Source organism: Onychostruthus taczanowskii, unplaced genomic scaffold (genome assembly GCF_017590055.1).
Source record: "Onychostruthus taczanowskii isolate IOZ18803 unplaced genomic scaffold, ASM1759005v1 scaffold24, whole genome shotgun sequence".
NCBI lineage: Eukaryota > Metazoa > Chordata > Aves > Passeriformes > Passeridae > Onychostruthus > Onychostruthus taczanowskii.
The window spans coordinates 1,476,448-1,492,047 of NW_024499684.1; positions in this window are offsets into that span (position 1 = coordinate 1,476,448).

Genomic DNA, 15,600 nt, shown 5'->3' on the forward strand with positions numbered 1-15,600 from the left:
GGAGCTTGAGGGGGACATAGGGTTCTGGGGGGTCAGAGGGATTTGAGGGGTCCTAAGGGAAGCCAGGTGGACTCAGGGGGGATACGGGGTTCTGAGAGGAGGTGAGGAGGATTGGGGGTGCTCGAGGAGGGCTGGGAGCCAGGGTGAACTGAAAGGTGCTGGAAGTTGAGCAGGACTGGGGGTTCTGAGGGGAGCCAGGGGCACTGAGGGTCACAGGATTTGTCTGAAGGGAGCCTGCAGCTCGAGCCAGATGTGCAGTCCTGACACAGATCAGAGCACACACAGGTAATGGCTGGAAAAACACACTTAGCTCCTTCTCAGCGTTACCACAACTCAACACCTCCCAAAAGTCCAGAGCCTCGCTCAGACCATGACACACTTTGCCTGGGACACAGCTGAAATATTCCAAGTATAATGCACAAGAAGCATTCATCTCTGGGACAAATCTCACTTAGTGAAGTTTTTGGAGCCAGTATAGTCATGTCTTGGTAACATGAAGAAAATCAACAGAGAGAGCAGCCAGATTCCCTTAAAATTATGTTTGGGATACAAGTGGGCTTGTTGCCTTGCTCTTTCTGGAAGCGTGTCCTTTGGAGAGACTGAATGTGGTAAAATGTAAAAGACTGCAGCACTTCCTGTGTTAAAAAAGCTGATTTTTAATGACTTCTATTACCATCCCAGCAGACAGGGGTTTGTATGTGCAGCTGGGAATCTATTTTTGTGCTCTGCATGAGCATTGGGGCAGGTTTCTGGGCTGGGACCTCAGAGAAGTAAATCAAAACTCCGCTTAAGGACTCAAACTGTCTCCTGTGGAGCTTTAAGTCTCTTTTTATTACTGGAATGTTTTTTCACAGAACTAGAAATTTAGTATTTCTGAGGCTTTCCTAAGTGAGGAAAAAAATTATTACCGTAAAGGTATAATATTCTTTATTACAGTTTTTTTTTATACCACCCAGCTAATTTTCCTGAATTTGTTGATTATTATTTTCCCTCCTGAAATAGATTCTGTAATTAACAGTTCAGGCTGGGGGGCTTGGAGCAACCTGGACCTGGACCTGAAGAATGATTTCTTTTTTTCCTTACTGGGACACATGCCATGTTTGTCTCCAATATTTTTCAGGAAGAAACCAACATTTTCTCCTCGCAGTGGGGGCAGCGCTGATGTCCCTTTCAGGCTGATGTCCCTTTCAGGCTGATGTCCCTTTCAGACTGGAACCCAGCGGCTGGCTGCCCTCGGCTGGCACTGGGAGGGGTCGGGCAGTGCCAGCTGTGTCCCGCTGTCCCCTTCCTGCCCTTCCTGCGGCAGCCTGGGTGTGGGACGAGCGCCGAGGAGCCCGTGGGAGCGCAGGAAGCGCCGATCCATGGAAAGGCGAGCAGGGATGGCCGGTGAGGAGCCTTGGGTGCAGGATGTCGGGCAGGGTGGGGTGGGAGCGGCTTGTCCTGCTCACGCTGCTCAGGGAAGGAGTTAAACCCACCCTGCGCAGGGGTTTCACACTCGCAGCTTCGGTGCCTTCGATCGTAGGGGAGTGTTGTGTTTCTTAAAAAGAGGTAAAAGGCTCTAAATGCGGCTTGTCACAAAAAGCCTGCCAGGCTCGCAGCCTGGGGCGCCGTCCCCATCCCTGACTTTGGATGCACTTCCCTTCCCCTGGCGTTCTCCTCCTTTTCCTGCTGTCCCAGTGACAGGGCAGTTTCCTTCCTCCCGAGGGCTGTGCGTAACCCAGAGTCAGAGTGACAAGGGCACTGAACCCCTGTGACAAAGCAGGGACAATCCCAGGGCAGTTTCCTCCTCTGCTGCAGAGGTCACGCTGCCGTAATCTGCCGTTGGTCTGAATTTACAAAACAATTTGACTCGGGAAAAACAGAAGTTCAGATGCTGAACAGGTCCAGGTCAAGGCTGGGGCATGTTTGTAAATGTGTACAAGCACAAGGTTTTGTGCTTCCACAACATTTAGGAAATGTATTTCTTTTAAGCTCTGAGGGTTTTGGACCCTTAAAAGCTGGAAATGCATCCTCCAAGAGCCAAGGTTGCTTCAGGCTCTGAGTGAAATGAAGCTCTGCGGTGTGTCAGAGCTGAACCAAAGGAGCTGAGGTGAATTACCTGACCTGGAGGGATGCATCCACTGCTGGAGTGAGTCCCGAGGATGATCAGAGGGATGGAGCAGCTCTGCTGGGAGGAAAGGCTGCAGAACTGGGATTGCTCAGTTTGGAGAAGCTTTGGGGTGACCTCACTGCGGCCTCATCTGAAGGGGCTGCAAGAAGGATGGAAGGGGACTATTTCCAAGGGGTGGAGGGACAGGACACAGGGAGTGGCTTCCCACTGCCAGAGGGCAGGGATGGATGGGATATTGGGAACTAGGAATTCCTGGTGGGGAGGGTGAGCAGGCCCTGGCACAGGTGCCCAGAGAAGGCTGCCCCTGGATCCCTGGCAGTGCCCAAGGCCAGGCTGCACACTGGGCTTGGAGCAGCCTGGAGCAGTGGGAGGTGTCCCTGCCATGGCAGGGATGGCTCTGGATGGGCTTTAAGGTCCTTTCCAACCCAAACCATTCTGGGATTCAATGATTCTGGTTAATTAGACTGTGCTGCAGGGGGGTTTTGTCCTTTGCAGTATTTTCCCCTCATTTGCTGCAGCCCAGGAGGACAGAGCTGGTGCCAGTTCCGTGTCACAGAGCCTCTCTCCCTGTCCCCTTCTCTGTTCCCTGTAGGAACCAGGACATTCTGGGAAGCTCCCGAGGTCTGCATCCCGCTTCTGCCTCAGCTGACTTGGATCCCTGGAACTGGAAACGAGGCTTGGTTCAGGCAGTGGCTCTAAAAAGCATTCTGAGGTTTGCATTTTCTTTTTCATACATCAAGTGCTTGTTTAGAGGCCAATTATTCCTAATTAGTTTCATATTTGGAGGCGATTTCTATATCCCCTGTATGCACCAGACCTCACTGGCTCACAATCGTTACCAGCTGACTGTAATTTAATACAGTGAATTTGGACAAAATTCACTTTATTTGGTTGTGCAACTTTTCCAGCTTTAACTTCACCATCTTGTTGTAGTTATGAACAAGTTCTGTTACTTGAATTTAACTGATTTGGAATTTATTCTCAATAACTAATCCCAAGAATTTATTTTTCATTACTCTCCAAATATTTTGCTGGATAAGTCAAGAATTGGTCACCTTTTAATGCATTGCTGGACTGACCTTACCTATAGGAATAAAATATGGGTATTGATTTAGTGAGGCTCATTTTTTCCAGGAAAATTTGGGTTTGAAGGCTTCTGATTATTTTTAAATCACAAATAGGATTTTTTTTCAAAAAGAAATATTTGTGTTTTGTGTCAGCAGCAGTTCTGTCACTCCAGGCCCTTGCAAATTTTCTCTCTCCATCCTTCTTGTAGCTCCTTTCAGGTACTGGAAGGCCATAATTAGGTCACCCCAGCACTTGACTTTTAAGGGACAATATTTAAGTCATCCAGGAAGGTCTGGTAAGGCCTTCTGGCCAAAACCAAGCTCATTGCTGCTGTTTGCATTATTTTGTGTATTTTTCTGTTGGGTTTTAAATGTGTGCCAAGGTCCTGCACAGTTGAAATGGCACCAGGAAGTTTCAGAGCTCTCTTAGCTGCTGTTCCCATTTCTCCAGTGAATTATCCATCAGCACTTCTGCTGCTGCTGCTTGGAGGCTCCTCCAGCCTGAAGGCTGATGGTGTAAATTCACCTTTAATGCCCCATTTAATTCAGTTGGGTGTTTTTTCTGTATCAAACCAATACTTCTGCAGTGTCAGACATTCCCACACAGAAAAAACCCCTTGTGAAACAGAGAAGCACAGAAACTCCCAAGCACATCAGCATTTACAGGATCCTCTTTTATTGCACTTCCCCAAATGTTGTTTTGCAAGGAAATTGGCTAAATCTGCCATGACCTTACCCCAGGAAAGTGAGAGGACATGGATTATAAACAGGGAGTCAATCATTGCAGATGATCACTGTGATCCTGACCTTGGAGAGAGACACAACATTGGCAAACCTCTTTGGGATAGTTTCCTTGGAATTCTGGAGCTGCTGTGGAACAGAGAAACCTTTCCAGACAAACAAATCCCTTCCATGCCCAGTGAGATCCCATCACCCAGAGCCAGGAATAAACACGGGCAGTAAATAATCCCTGTTAATAACCTGAAGTCACCGTGTTGCCTCGTGAAACTGTAACAAAAGCATGTGGGATCATGCTCAGGCCTGTTTAAAAACAAGCAGTAATTAAAGCAGCTCTTTGGAGCTGAGCTGCTGAGGGGAATATTTGCTTTTTGGAGTGCTTGATGGCTGTCACAGGGGAGCTCAGCTGGGATGTTTGGTTGTTGGACAGCTCTTGCAGCACTTCTGCCTCTCCAGAGATGTTTGGGCAGATCCCTAAAAGATGGGAATCTGAAATGAAGCCTCTACAGCGCTGTTCAGGTGGAATTCCTGGCAGATGATGGACGTGGAGGCACAGCCCCTCACCCCACAAAACTTTAATTTGTTTGAGGCTAACATTTACTTATGTGATAGCAAGAAAAATGCCCTTGTAATGCTGACTTCTTTGACACTGATTCTGTAAAGATTCAGTGCATGTCCCTGTGAAAGGGTTGCAACAGCACAATAACTCTGGGAGGTGTTTGGTTGCACAATGTTTGGAGAAGGCATTAAATATTTGCACAACAAGGGGGTGATGCCTCAGGGATGTTTGAAATAAGGTGAGGACAGCAGAGGGATTCTCACCAAAATTCCTCAGCATTGTCTCAGCAGCCACCCCTCTCTGCAAGGTGACAGTGGCCCCTCAGAGAGGAAGGAGTTTTCAGTGTCCTGCTCCCTGGATCCCCTCTCTGTGCCCTTTTCCAGGAGCTGGGGATGCTGAGCTCTGAGCTTCCTGTCATCAAAACCCAAAAGGGACAGAAACCCCTCTGGGGACAGCCCTGCACTGTCACTGCTCTGGGCACACCTCAAAGGTGATCCCAACATTAATGATTTCATAATTGTTAACATCTCTTAGACAAAATAAAACACAAAAATAGTCCTCATTGAGACCTTCCTTGAGTGGCTGGGGATGTTATTTAGAGTGGAAAACAGGTAGAATTTATTGTTAATTCTAATTCTGTTGTTCTAAGAAGAATTTGTGTTGCAGGGAGATTAATTAACTTAAATGAGTCATTTGATCTTCACATACAAATTTTGTGCTTAGGTTTTTTAAAGGTTTGCTCAAAGTTACACACTTATAGCCTGCATTTATGTCAGTGGACACATAAATTACTCATGGAATTATTCGTTGAACTTGGTGATGTTGGAGATCTTTTCCAGCCTTAATGATTTCTGGGATTCTATTACCCAATTTTCAGCTCACCCTATAAAATGTGTGATGACAGTTTGCAGGTTTTTAATTTTACTCTTCTGCAGGATTTCCAGTGTGATTGAAGCAGATTGAGCACCCTGACAGCAAGAAAGGCAGGTTATTCTTCAGGAACCCCTACAATTATTTCACAGAACAAATCAAAATCCACATTGTGATTTGTTTGTAATGCAAAGTTCATATTTGGTTGTTGTAGGTACCACTCCTGGGACTTAAAATTCAACTAGGATTACATGTTAGTCTGAGTACTAGATGGACATGGAATTAAAACATCAGAGCAGCTATATCCAGTTCTTTAAGTAATTAGTGTATATAAAATCTCATTTCCATACTGATGCATGGTTTGGTTTCTCTCATCTCTCATTGGTCAGTGAATTATCTCACAATAATCTCGTTTTCTTGGTTGTGATTAGCAATAACTCCTCCTTTGTTCTTTCCTGCATCACTGTGTTCCCAGAACTTCTGAGAAAATGATCTTTTTTCCTGGATTAGTCACGGTGTTTGGACAAACATGGCTTTGTTTCCTCAAGCAATGTATCAGCACCACTGTGTTTATTTCTCCACAGCCTTAACCAGCAGGAGGATGGGGCAGTCCAGCTGCACATTTGGATGAAAAAATCTGGTGAAATAGCAGCTTTTGCAAAGTTCAGTGTGGGCAGTGTGGTGCTTTTCATGAGTGTTGGAGTGCCTGGCCATGACTGAACATTTGAATGAAAAAATCTGGTGAAATAGCAAAGTTCAGTGTGGGCAGTGTGGTGCTTTTCATGAGTGTTGGAGTGCCTGGCCATGTTGATCCTGTACCAGCTCCAAGGGACGGGCGGAGCTGTGAGCTCAGCGTGCCTTTGATGCAGCCAGCAGCTGCCCAAAGCACTTCCAAACATGTCAGGCTCAAGGAACAGCTTGTGGAGAGCAGCAGAGGGGCACAGTCACTGCCAGCAGCTTTCATTCCCCTCGGAGGCACTACAGGGAGAAAGCTCTTCCACTTTGATCCCTGGGAAAGGGAGGGAGTTGGTGTGACCTGGCAGAGCTCCCCAGCACATCAACAACCCCATCCCAGAGAGGGAGTGACCAGGGACATTCCCTGTGCTCCACTGGAGGAACAGACCAGAAATGCTGCAATGGGCACTAATGTTTACTGGTTTTCCTGTAGAGTGGGAGTTTCTAGGAGAGACAGCAAATGAAATTGGGACGAGTTTCATGTCTAAATGTCTATTTAATGTCTAAATGGTGGTTCTGGCTTGGAAAATGGGCCTTTGGTGCCTTCAAATGTTCACAGAACCATGGAATTCCAGACTGGATGGGTTGGAAGGACCTTAAATCTCTCATTCCCAGCCCCTGCCATGGGCAGGGACACCTCCCACTGTCCCAGGCTGCTCCTGCCTGGCCTGGGACACTTCCAGGGATCCAGGGGCAGCCACAGCTGCTCTGGGAATTCCATCCCAGCTCTCCCCCACCCTTCCAAGGAGGGATTTGGGTTTGGCTTAGAATATAAAACCATGTCCAGGATGGGTATGTTAATTTTTTTTCCCAAAGAAAAAAGGCTTTCAGAGTTGTGGAATTTTATTCTTCCAGCTATTGATGTTATAGAATATACTGAACTATTTGTATGGATGAAATTAATGAAATTATCCCAGATTAAATAATTTGCTGCCAGTTAAGAGCCTGGTGCTATCAATTTTTTTAAAATATAGATCTTTTTAGATTGCTGATGTGTTCACAAGCAACACAGTGCCACATCTATATAAATTATAAATTAATATATATATGTATTCAGTGAGAGAGGTGTAACCCATGATTGAAGTGATATTGTGGCTGAATCCCTGACATCATCCACCTTTCCCTCTGAAAGGATTTTTAATTGAGTATTTAATTGTCCAAACAAATAGAGAAAGTTTAAAGGAAATTCTTACCTAGAAAGGAAAAAGGGAGAACTTTCCCTTTTTTTCTGTGTAAGCCATTGCAGAGTTCCCCTGCAGAAAGCTCCAACCTGTACTGACATTTTGGTTTCCCTTTTTTCCCTCACCCTGGCTGCCTTGATTCCAGAGGAGAACAATGGGAGGGGAGTGAGTGCTGAGGGTATTTAAAGCACAATCATGGGAAATGCTCCCATCACCACAGAGCCCTTTTCCTTCCCCTGGTGAATCCTCTGGCTCCAGAGCCTCTTCCCCAGGGGAATTGTTAACGTGGAAAACTCCTGTATTGCAGAGTTGGAAGGCTCAAGGACACCTCAGCCAAGGGCCTGGATCCTTTCCTGCTGCATTCAGAAGGTGCTGCTGGGGGACTTACACTGATTCTAACAGCTCCAAAGGTCAGAGGTTTATTTTTAATGAATTGTTTTTCCCAGCCTTCTTAAATCTAATGATCAGCTTTCCATTTTTGTAGTGATGGCAGGGTTTGAGAGGCAGCAGATACCTAATTCATACCTAAATTTGATTTAGCTATAAATGGCCATTTCATTGAAGACTCTTAAAAGGGAGGGAAGGGAGTGATGCTAATATTTCACATGGTTGGGAGAGGAAATGCCTGGCAGTCCCAGGGGAAGAGTCACAGCACCTGTGCTGAACTCACCCAGATTTTTGGCAGGAATGATCTAATTGCTCATTGTGAATGGAACAGAAAACAATTCTGACACAAAGCAAGAGAAGCCTGACTCAGGAGGTGCCATCACTGCAATCAGAGAAGGTTTCAGTGAGCTGGAGAAGGTAACAGAAGGTAACAGAAATAGGTTGTGTTAAAAGAAATGCTGGGGGTAGAAGATCAAAAATCAAGAAGATACCAAAAGTCAAACCAAATCTATTCTTCTTTTATTTTTGCTGTGTTTCCATCTTTCCATTTGCTGTGTTTCCTTTTCAAAGCAAGGAAGGGGCAGGATTTTAGGAGAGTGTGGTTCAAGGTCAGTCTTGCTGATAAAGCAACTTGGGTTTCTGTGATCAATCTGCTTAATTAACTAAAAATGCAGAATTGAAGAAGCTGTTGGATGTTTTTGCATTTTTCTGCAGTTGGCTGCAGGAGACTTTTCTCAGACTATTGGCTGAAGGTTGGGGGTGTCCATCCTGGAGAAGAGAAAGATCTGGGGAGATTTAACTGGGGCCTTCCAAGGCCTAAAGGGAGCCTGGAAGAGCTGGAGAGGGACCTTGGACAAGGAGCTGGAGTGCCAGGACAAGGGGGAATGGCTTTAAACTAAAGCAGAGATTTAGATGGAATCTTGGGAAGGAATTCCTTCCTGGGAGAGTGGGCAGGGGCTGGGATGGAATTCCCAGAGCAGCTGTGGCTGCCCCTGGATCCCTGGCAGTGCCCAAGGCCAGGCCCTGGGACAGTGGGAGGTGTCCCTGCCCATGGCAGGGTGGGCTGGATGAGCTTTAAGGTCCTTCCATCCCAAACCATTCCATGATTCCAAGCCAAAGAGAGCCTGGTTATGGAGCCAGCAGTGTCTGGGGGATAAAGCACCTTTCCAGCTGTTGATCAGAACAGGAATTTCAGACATTTTATCCTTTTTTTTTTTTGTTTTGCTTATCCCTTAGCTGAGAGGTGATGGGAACAACCAGCAGGAGCATCCCCAAGCCCTGGGAGGGGGACACTTTGGGAGGGGGACACTTTGGGAGGGGGACACTTTGGGAGTGGCACTTTTATAACCCTTATTGGCTTTGAGGCTTATCCTGAGCCAACAGAACCAACAATAAATCATCACTTCAGGGCCAGCATTTAATGCCAGCTCAGAGAAATGCAGGATGGCTGTGGCAGGTGTTAAACACCCCGAATAAACCCTGGAGGAGGATCCCAGGGTAACAATGCTGCTTGCCAGATCTGTTTGCACAGTGCACAAAGCAACAAGGAAAACATTGCAAGAGCACAAAGGTTTCCTTACAGATCCACGGCGGGCTGCTGCATCAGCAGAGCTGTTTGGGCCTGGAAGAAAAGCACCAGCAAACTGGGATTGGGCCAGGCACTGCATCCATGGGGATTGGGATGCTGTGGCTGCAGGAAAAACCCCCAGCCAAGGCCCCCAGGGAAGCAGTTATGCTGTTTGGAACCCATTTGTTTTTCCTCATTTCCTTGAAGATGTGTGTGGGGAGCAGTGATTCATGCAGGCCCTCTTCCCAGTCCTGTGGGATGTGTGTTTGCTTCCCATTTCCTGGAAGCACTCGGTGTTTGGGGAAGGTTGCTGGGCCACAAGGGAGGAGCTGCTGGACACCATCCACAGCCACTCTCAGGCATTTTCTGCTGGGTGGAACTCCCTGAGAATCCCAGCCCTCCAGCTTTGCAGGGAAATCACTTTTCCTTTGGGGCATGCAGAGTGTGAGGCTGGCTCTGGGAAATATTCCCAGGGAAGAAAGGCTGGGAATGTGCTGACAGCAGCACTGCTCTTTCAGGTGTCAGTGTAAGGAGCTTATAAAAAGCTCCAGTTTTGCTTGGTGAGCAGAAAGTGCAGGAAAATGGGCTGGGAATTTGTGGAGTAGAAGCTGAAATGATGTTGGGACAGCTCGGGCTGGAGGCAGGAATGCTCAGCAGGGAAGGAACAGGCAGCCTTAAAAGGAAAACTTGAACCTGTAAATTCTAGACAAAAAAATGATACAAAGCTGATGAATTATGACCAATTTGCAGCATGACTTTGGTGAAGTGACTTTGGAAAAGAAGGGCTTGCATTCCTGAGGATGCAGATTTGGAACCCCTGACTGTCAGAGCTGTGATCTGAGTTTTGGGGGTGGTGCCATCCCTCCTCCCCAGCAGCACCAGAGCAGGGCTCACATGTGCTCATCCCACCCCTTATCTCCAGTGCATCTGCTGGCTCTGATTCCCTGCAATAATCAGATTTTAAGGAGTTATAAAAGCCCTCATCAGTTGTTTCTCCTGTTTTGGTGAGGATGTAAACTCAGAGGAGCCAAGCAAAACACACCAGTGGTTACCAGGCTTGGGCAGAGCCCGAGGGGTGCAATCCCAAAGGAATGAGGGGTCCTTGTCAGTTGGATCCAGGGAATTCAGCTGGGGTTGCTGCAGCCAAGGCCTGCCCCAAAGCTCTTCTTGTTGGAGTGGAGCATAAGGAGTGTGAGTTCAGAGTTTGCCAGCAAACTCAGACAAGGAAGCAAACACTCCAGCTGCAGGATGGGATGTCCTTGCTTGGCGTGGCTCTCTGAAGCAGGATTTTTATCTGTTCCCTTTCCTCAGTTCAGTTTTCCCTCCCCATTTTCCATTCCCTATCGCTTTCCAGAGCCATGCCCTTGGCACTTGTTGTCAGATGTCAGATATTTGAACTTGGAGCTGGTATTTTCTATGAATGCTTTGTGGTTGTGGGTCTCAGATTTCCAGGGAAAAATAAAAGCAGCTGTATTTACCTTCCAGATAAGAGAAAAAAAAAAAAAGAAAACTTCATTTCCCGCCTTCCAGATAAGAGAAAAAAAAAAGAAAACTTCATTTCTCTCCAATTTCTTCTAATCTCACTTCATCTCCTGGTTACCATGCAGGGAGTGGTGGACTCCCCATCTCTGGAAGTGTTTAAAAATCCTGAGATGTGGTTTAGTGCTGGGTTACCAGCTGGACTGATGGTCCTGGATGTCTTTTCCAACTTCAGGGATTCTGGGATGATTCTAAAAGGACAAAGAACTTGTGGTTCAAAAGGGTTTCAGCTCCTCTGAGTGCAACCAAAGCAGATTCCACAGGAGCTGTCCATGGCCAGGTTAGCATGCTGGGATTTCTTTCACCCATCCAAGGAGAAATCACTTTATATGTGCAATTCAGTCATTTAAATATTAATGTCATTGGGAATGTTGTTCCCACTGGAAGCAGGGAGAGGTGAAATCCCATGTGGCCTCCCCCATCTCTGGGATCCTTTCCTTGTGCTGCTGGTGAGGGGTGGATGGAATTCAGGATTTGCCTAAATGGAAGAGGTAAACAGAGAAATAAACCAAGTTGTGAGGGAAAGGTTCTCCAAGCACAGCACAATTTCCACTAAAACCATCTGAGAACTTGCTTTACTCATTTCCTTCTGCTCAAAGCAGGTTATTTTCAAAGAATTCTGTTCTTTTCCTCCTTTTCAAGGACCTCGTGGAGCCCAGGAGCAGCTGGGACTCAGGTGGTGAAAGCACAGCACCACTTTCCTGCCTTGTGGAAAGAAGGTGAGTCCTGGAGGTCCCCTAAGAAATGACAACATTTCCAAGCCAAGGAAGCTGGAATGACCTTTCCTTGAAACTCTGGGCTAGGAATAATTCCCTTACCTTTCCTGAGTGGGGATGAGCTGGCTGTGGTGCCAGGAAGGTGAGGGGAATCTCTCAGTTACTCACCTGGAGCACTTGTATTTATTCACTTGTCATTTATGGGGAACAGCTCTTGTTTCCTTCTCCCAGGCCATGAATAATATTGAGGAAATTATTTGCACTTGGAAACCACAAGGTGGGGAGGTCAGGGATATAAAAATGCAAAGAATTGTAATCTGTGAGTGAAACTGTGAAATCAAGTGTTGAGCAAGATGTTTCTAAAGGAAACAACATATTTTCAGAATTAGATCACAAGTGATTTTTTTTTTTTTTGCTGTGTAGAATAATTTCTCATTCACTCTTTGAAGGAAATGAAAATTGCATTTCATCTCCCTCTCCAGCCCCTTACTTTAACAAATACTTAGGCAGAATTTCTTGTCCTCTAATTTGAATTATCAGTTTGTGAAATGGTTTTTTCCTCCCCTCTCCAGCTTGTTTCCAATTCTTTGCTTATAAGGAAATGATTATGCTCCCCCTTTCCCACCCTTTTCTCTTTTCCTCAAAATTAGAGCTTTCTGTAATTTTTCCCCTTGGTATCACTTTCTTGGGTTATGAAGCAAAGCCTCATACTCTGAGATAAAGCTGGATATGTGAGGATGACTCAGGATTATTGGAATAATTGTGATTTTTCATTTTTGGTTTTATTTTAAACCATCCCAACCCAATGAGAATATTTAACATAACCATGTCAACTACAGGGATAGAATTTACTTGAATTTCCTCAGATTCAAGGCCTGGGAGAGCTGGTGAGAAGGAATTCCACTGAGGGGAGGAATGAATTTGAAAGTGAGGGATCAGGTGTAATCAGCAAAGGAATTCAAGCTCAGGGAACAACGGGACCAGTGAATCAAGTTGTTTGCTTGGAAAGTTCTGCAGGCTGCAGCAGAGAGAAGGAAAGAAACCCACCCCACCTCAGCCAGGTCTTGGAAAGGCTCCAGCAGAGTTCAGCCACTCGAGGGCAGAGGAAATGCCTGAGGAGGAGCTGCTGGATGTGCAGAAAATGCTCAGCCTTGGGCAGGAAAAAAGCAGGAGCCTGGCAGGAGATCTGCCTCTGGAATGAAGGAACTGAGGGAGAGAACACAGCTGAGAGGGGACTGCAGGAGCCTGCAGAGAGGAGGTGCTGCCGGATCCTTGGGGTGTCCCACAGCCCTGGGTTTGGGAACAGGATGGTTTTAGTGTTTTCTGGGATTCCAGGGGGGCACTGCAGCCCTGCCACGGAGGCAGTGGGAGCAGTTCCCTCTGCCATCCATTTCCAGCACTCCCTTCTCCAGGGAATGAGGAGCCCTGGTGACAATGAGCTCTCCCTGGCCTTCAGCAGAGCCTTTGTCCAGGGTGGGAACTTCCTTCATTCCCAGGGCACTGAGGCTGGGTGGCACCACCCTCCAGCAGCTGAGTCAGGATCAAAGCTTCCTCCTGAAATTCCAAGGCTGAGCTATAAAATCCTTCGTGTCCTGAAACCCTTCATGCCCATCCTGCTGGAAGAAACAGGAGAGTTTTAAGAAGTTTAAATGTTTTGAGAATGCTTCTTTTCAAAGATGAACTATCCAGGAAATGCTCAGTGGCTTTCAGGAACTGTTGTTGTTCAGTATTTCCACCAAATAACCTGGGGATTGTTAGAATTTTGCACTCTTAAGGTCCAGCAGGAATTTGTGTATCCTGAGGAAAACAGGCACAAAGGGAAATTTTGCATGAAGCCAAGTTCAAGTGTTATCCAGAAATTCATTTATAGTCCCCGTAGCCCAAAGCTCTGAATTCCCAGAATCACAGAATCCCAGACTGGTTTGGGTGGGAAGGGACCTTAAAATCATCTCATCCCACACCTTCCACTGGACCAGGCTGCTCCAAGCCCTGTCCAGCCTGCCCTGGAACATCAAAAATCCTCCTGGAAGCTGCACATCATTAATGTGCTCTACACTCTCCAGGGAGTGTTTTCACTCCATTATCTGAGCTGGCTTTGGAGAAGGAGTCTGGCAGCAGCTGTCCTCGGGAAGAGCTGTGAATTCCAGGAAGGATCAGAACAATATTGAACAACGTTTAGCACAAGGAGCCATAAACCCACCCCGCTCAGTGCTCCTGGCACTCAGCAGAGGCAGGAGCTGTTTGCTGTGGCACAGGATCCCTCCCACCCACAGGAGCTTCCTCAGGCCAGGATCTTTGCCCTCAGAGAGGTTTGTGGGGCAGAAAAGCTTCCTCAGCCTCTTCCCAGCACTTTGTGGGGTGGTGCATAAACACCCAGTAACGTTTGAGTGAGACAGAGGGGTTTGTAATAACCCCTTCCTCAGCACATGCAGGGGTTAAAATCTGCATGCCTGTGCATGACAGATCCCTCATCTTTTGGGGGAGGGAAGCATGAGAGTTTTCCTTCAGAAAATGGATACTGGGGTAATGATGGTGGAGCCAGTTTAATCACGTGAAACACAGCTCCTGCTTCACTGCAGCTTTGAAGCATCTCCCCAAAGACAGCAATAACTCTGAGCAGCTGAACCCCAAAAGTCCCCCTTGTTTCCTGGGAGTGTTTACTGTCCTGAGTGCTCCCTGCACCTGACTGCTCTGTGCAAGGAGGGCAGGCCACAGGCACGAGGGTTTTATGGCCCCATAAATCCTGTGCACAGCACAGGATTTATAAATTTATAAATCCTCCATTTGCTGATGCTAACCACAGCGTTTGGGATCAAATGGCACTTCAGGTGCTCTGATTTATGGGGAGCAGCAACTACATCTGTAACCAACATTCTAAAGGCTGACTTTAAGAGCAGTCCCCTGTATTTATTTGGGACATAAACACTGCAATGCCTGTGGGAATCAGGGCTGAGCTCACAGGAACATCACAGCCACGAGCCTCAGCAGGGGCAAGGTCAAGGTGGAGGGGACTGGGGCAAAGGCAAATACTGGGAATTAGCAAATGGAAAACTGTCTTTTCCTCCTCTTAAATATCCTGGGTGCATGGCTGTAATTTCTTACTCTCTGATCAAGAGCCTGGTGTGACACAGAACAAGATAAACACAACGCCAGGCTCGATTTAGCTTTGCTTCCCAAAGTTACCTGTTTGATCTGTGGATAGAAATTGTCTCCCTGGAATCAGGAAACTCCAGGTGGCTCTGCAAGGACAATTATCTTTGAGCTCCCTCAAGTGGCAATGAAAACCTTGGAGTTTGTCACAGAAACCCTCGAGTTTGTCACAGAAACCACTGAGTTTTTAACAAAAATCTTGAGTTTGTCACAGAAACCCTTGAGTTTGTCACAGAAACCCTCGAGTTGGTCACAGAAACCATTGAGTTTTTAACAAAAACCTTGAGTTTGTCACAGAAATCCTTGAGTTTGTCACATAAACCCTTGAGTTTGTCACTGGAATCCTCCAGTTTGTCACTGAAACTCTCCAGTTTGTTGCACAACTGCTTTTCCAACAAAGCCTTGTCATTTAAGCCCATGTTTTTCACAGGCACTGTGGTAAACTGAGATGCTCAGATTTCAAGGAATCTAAAGGAGTTTAGAGCAGTTGAGCATGACTAAGTTCATAGCACATTTCTCTTTTGGCAGGTCTCTGAACAGACATGTATCAAGTGAAATGAAGTGATTTGACTGCTCTGTGCAAGGAGGGCAGGCCACAGGCACGAGGGTTTTATGGCCCCATAAATCCTGTGCACAGCACAGGATTTATAAATTTATAAATCCTCCATTTGCTGATGCTAACCACAGCGTTTGGGATCAAATGGCACTTCAGGTGCTCTGATTTATGGGGAGCAGCAACTACATCTGTAACCAACATTCTAAAGGCTGACTTTAAGAGCAGTCCCCTGTATTTATTTGGGACATAAACACTGCAATGCCTGTGGGAATCAGGGCTGAGCTCACAGGAACATCACAGCCACGAGCCTCAGCAGGGGCAAGGTCAAGGTGGAGGGGACTGGGGCAAAGGCAAATACTGGGAATTAGCAAATGGAAAACTGTCTTTTCCTCCTCTTAAATATCCTGGGTGCATGGCTGTAATTT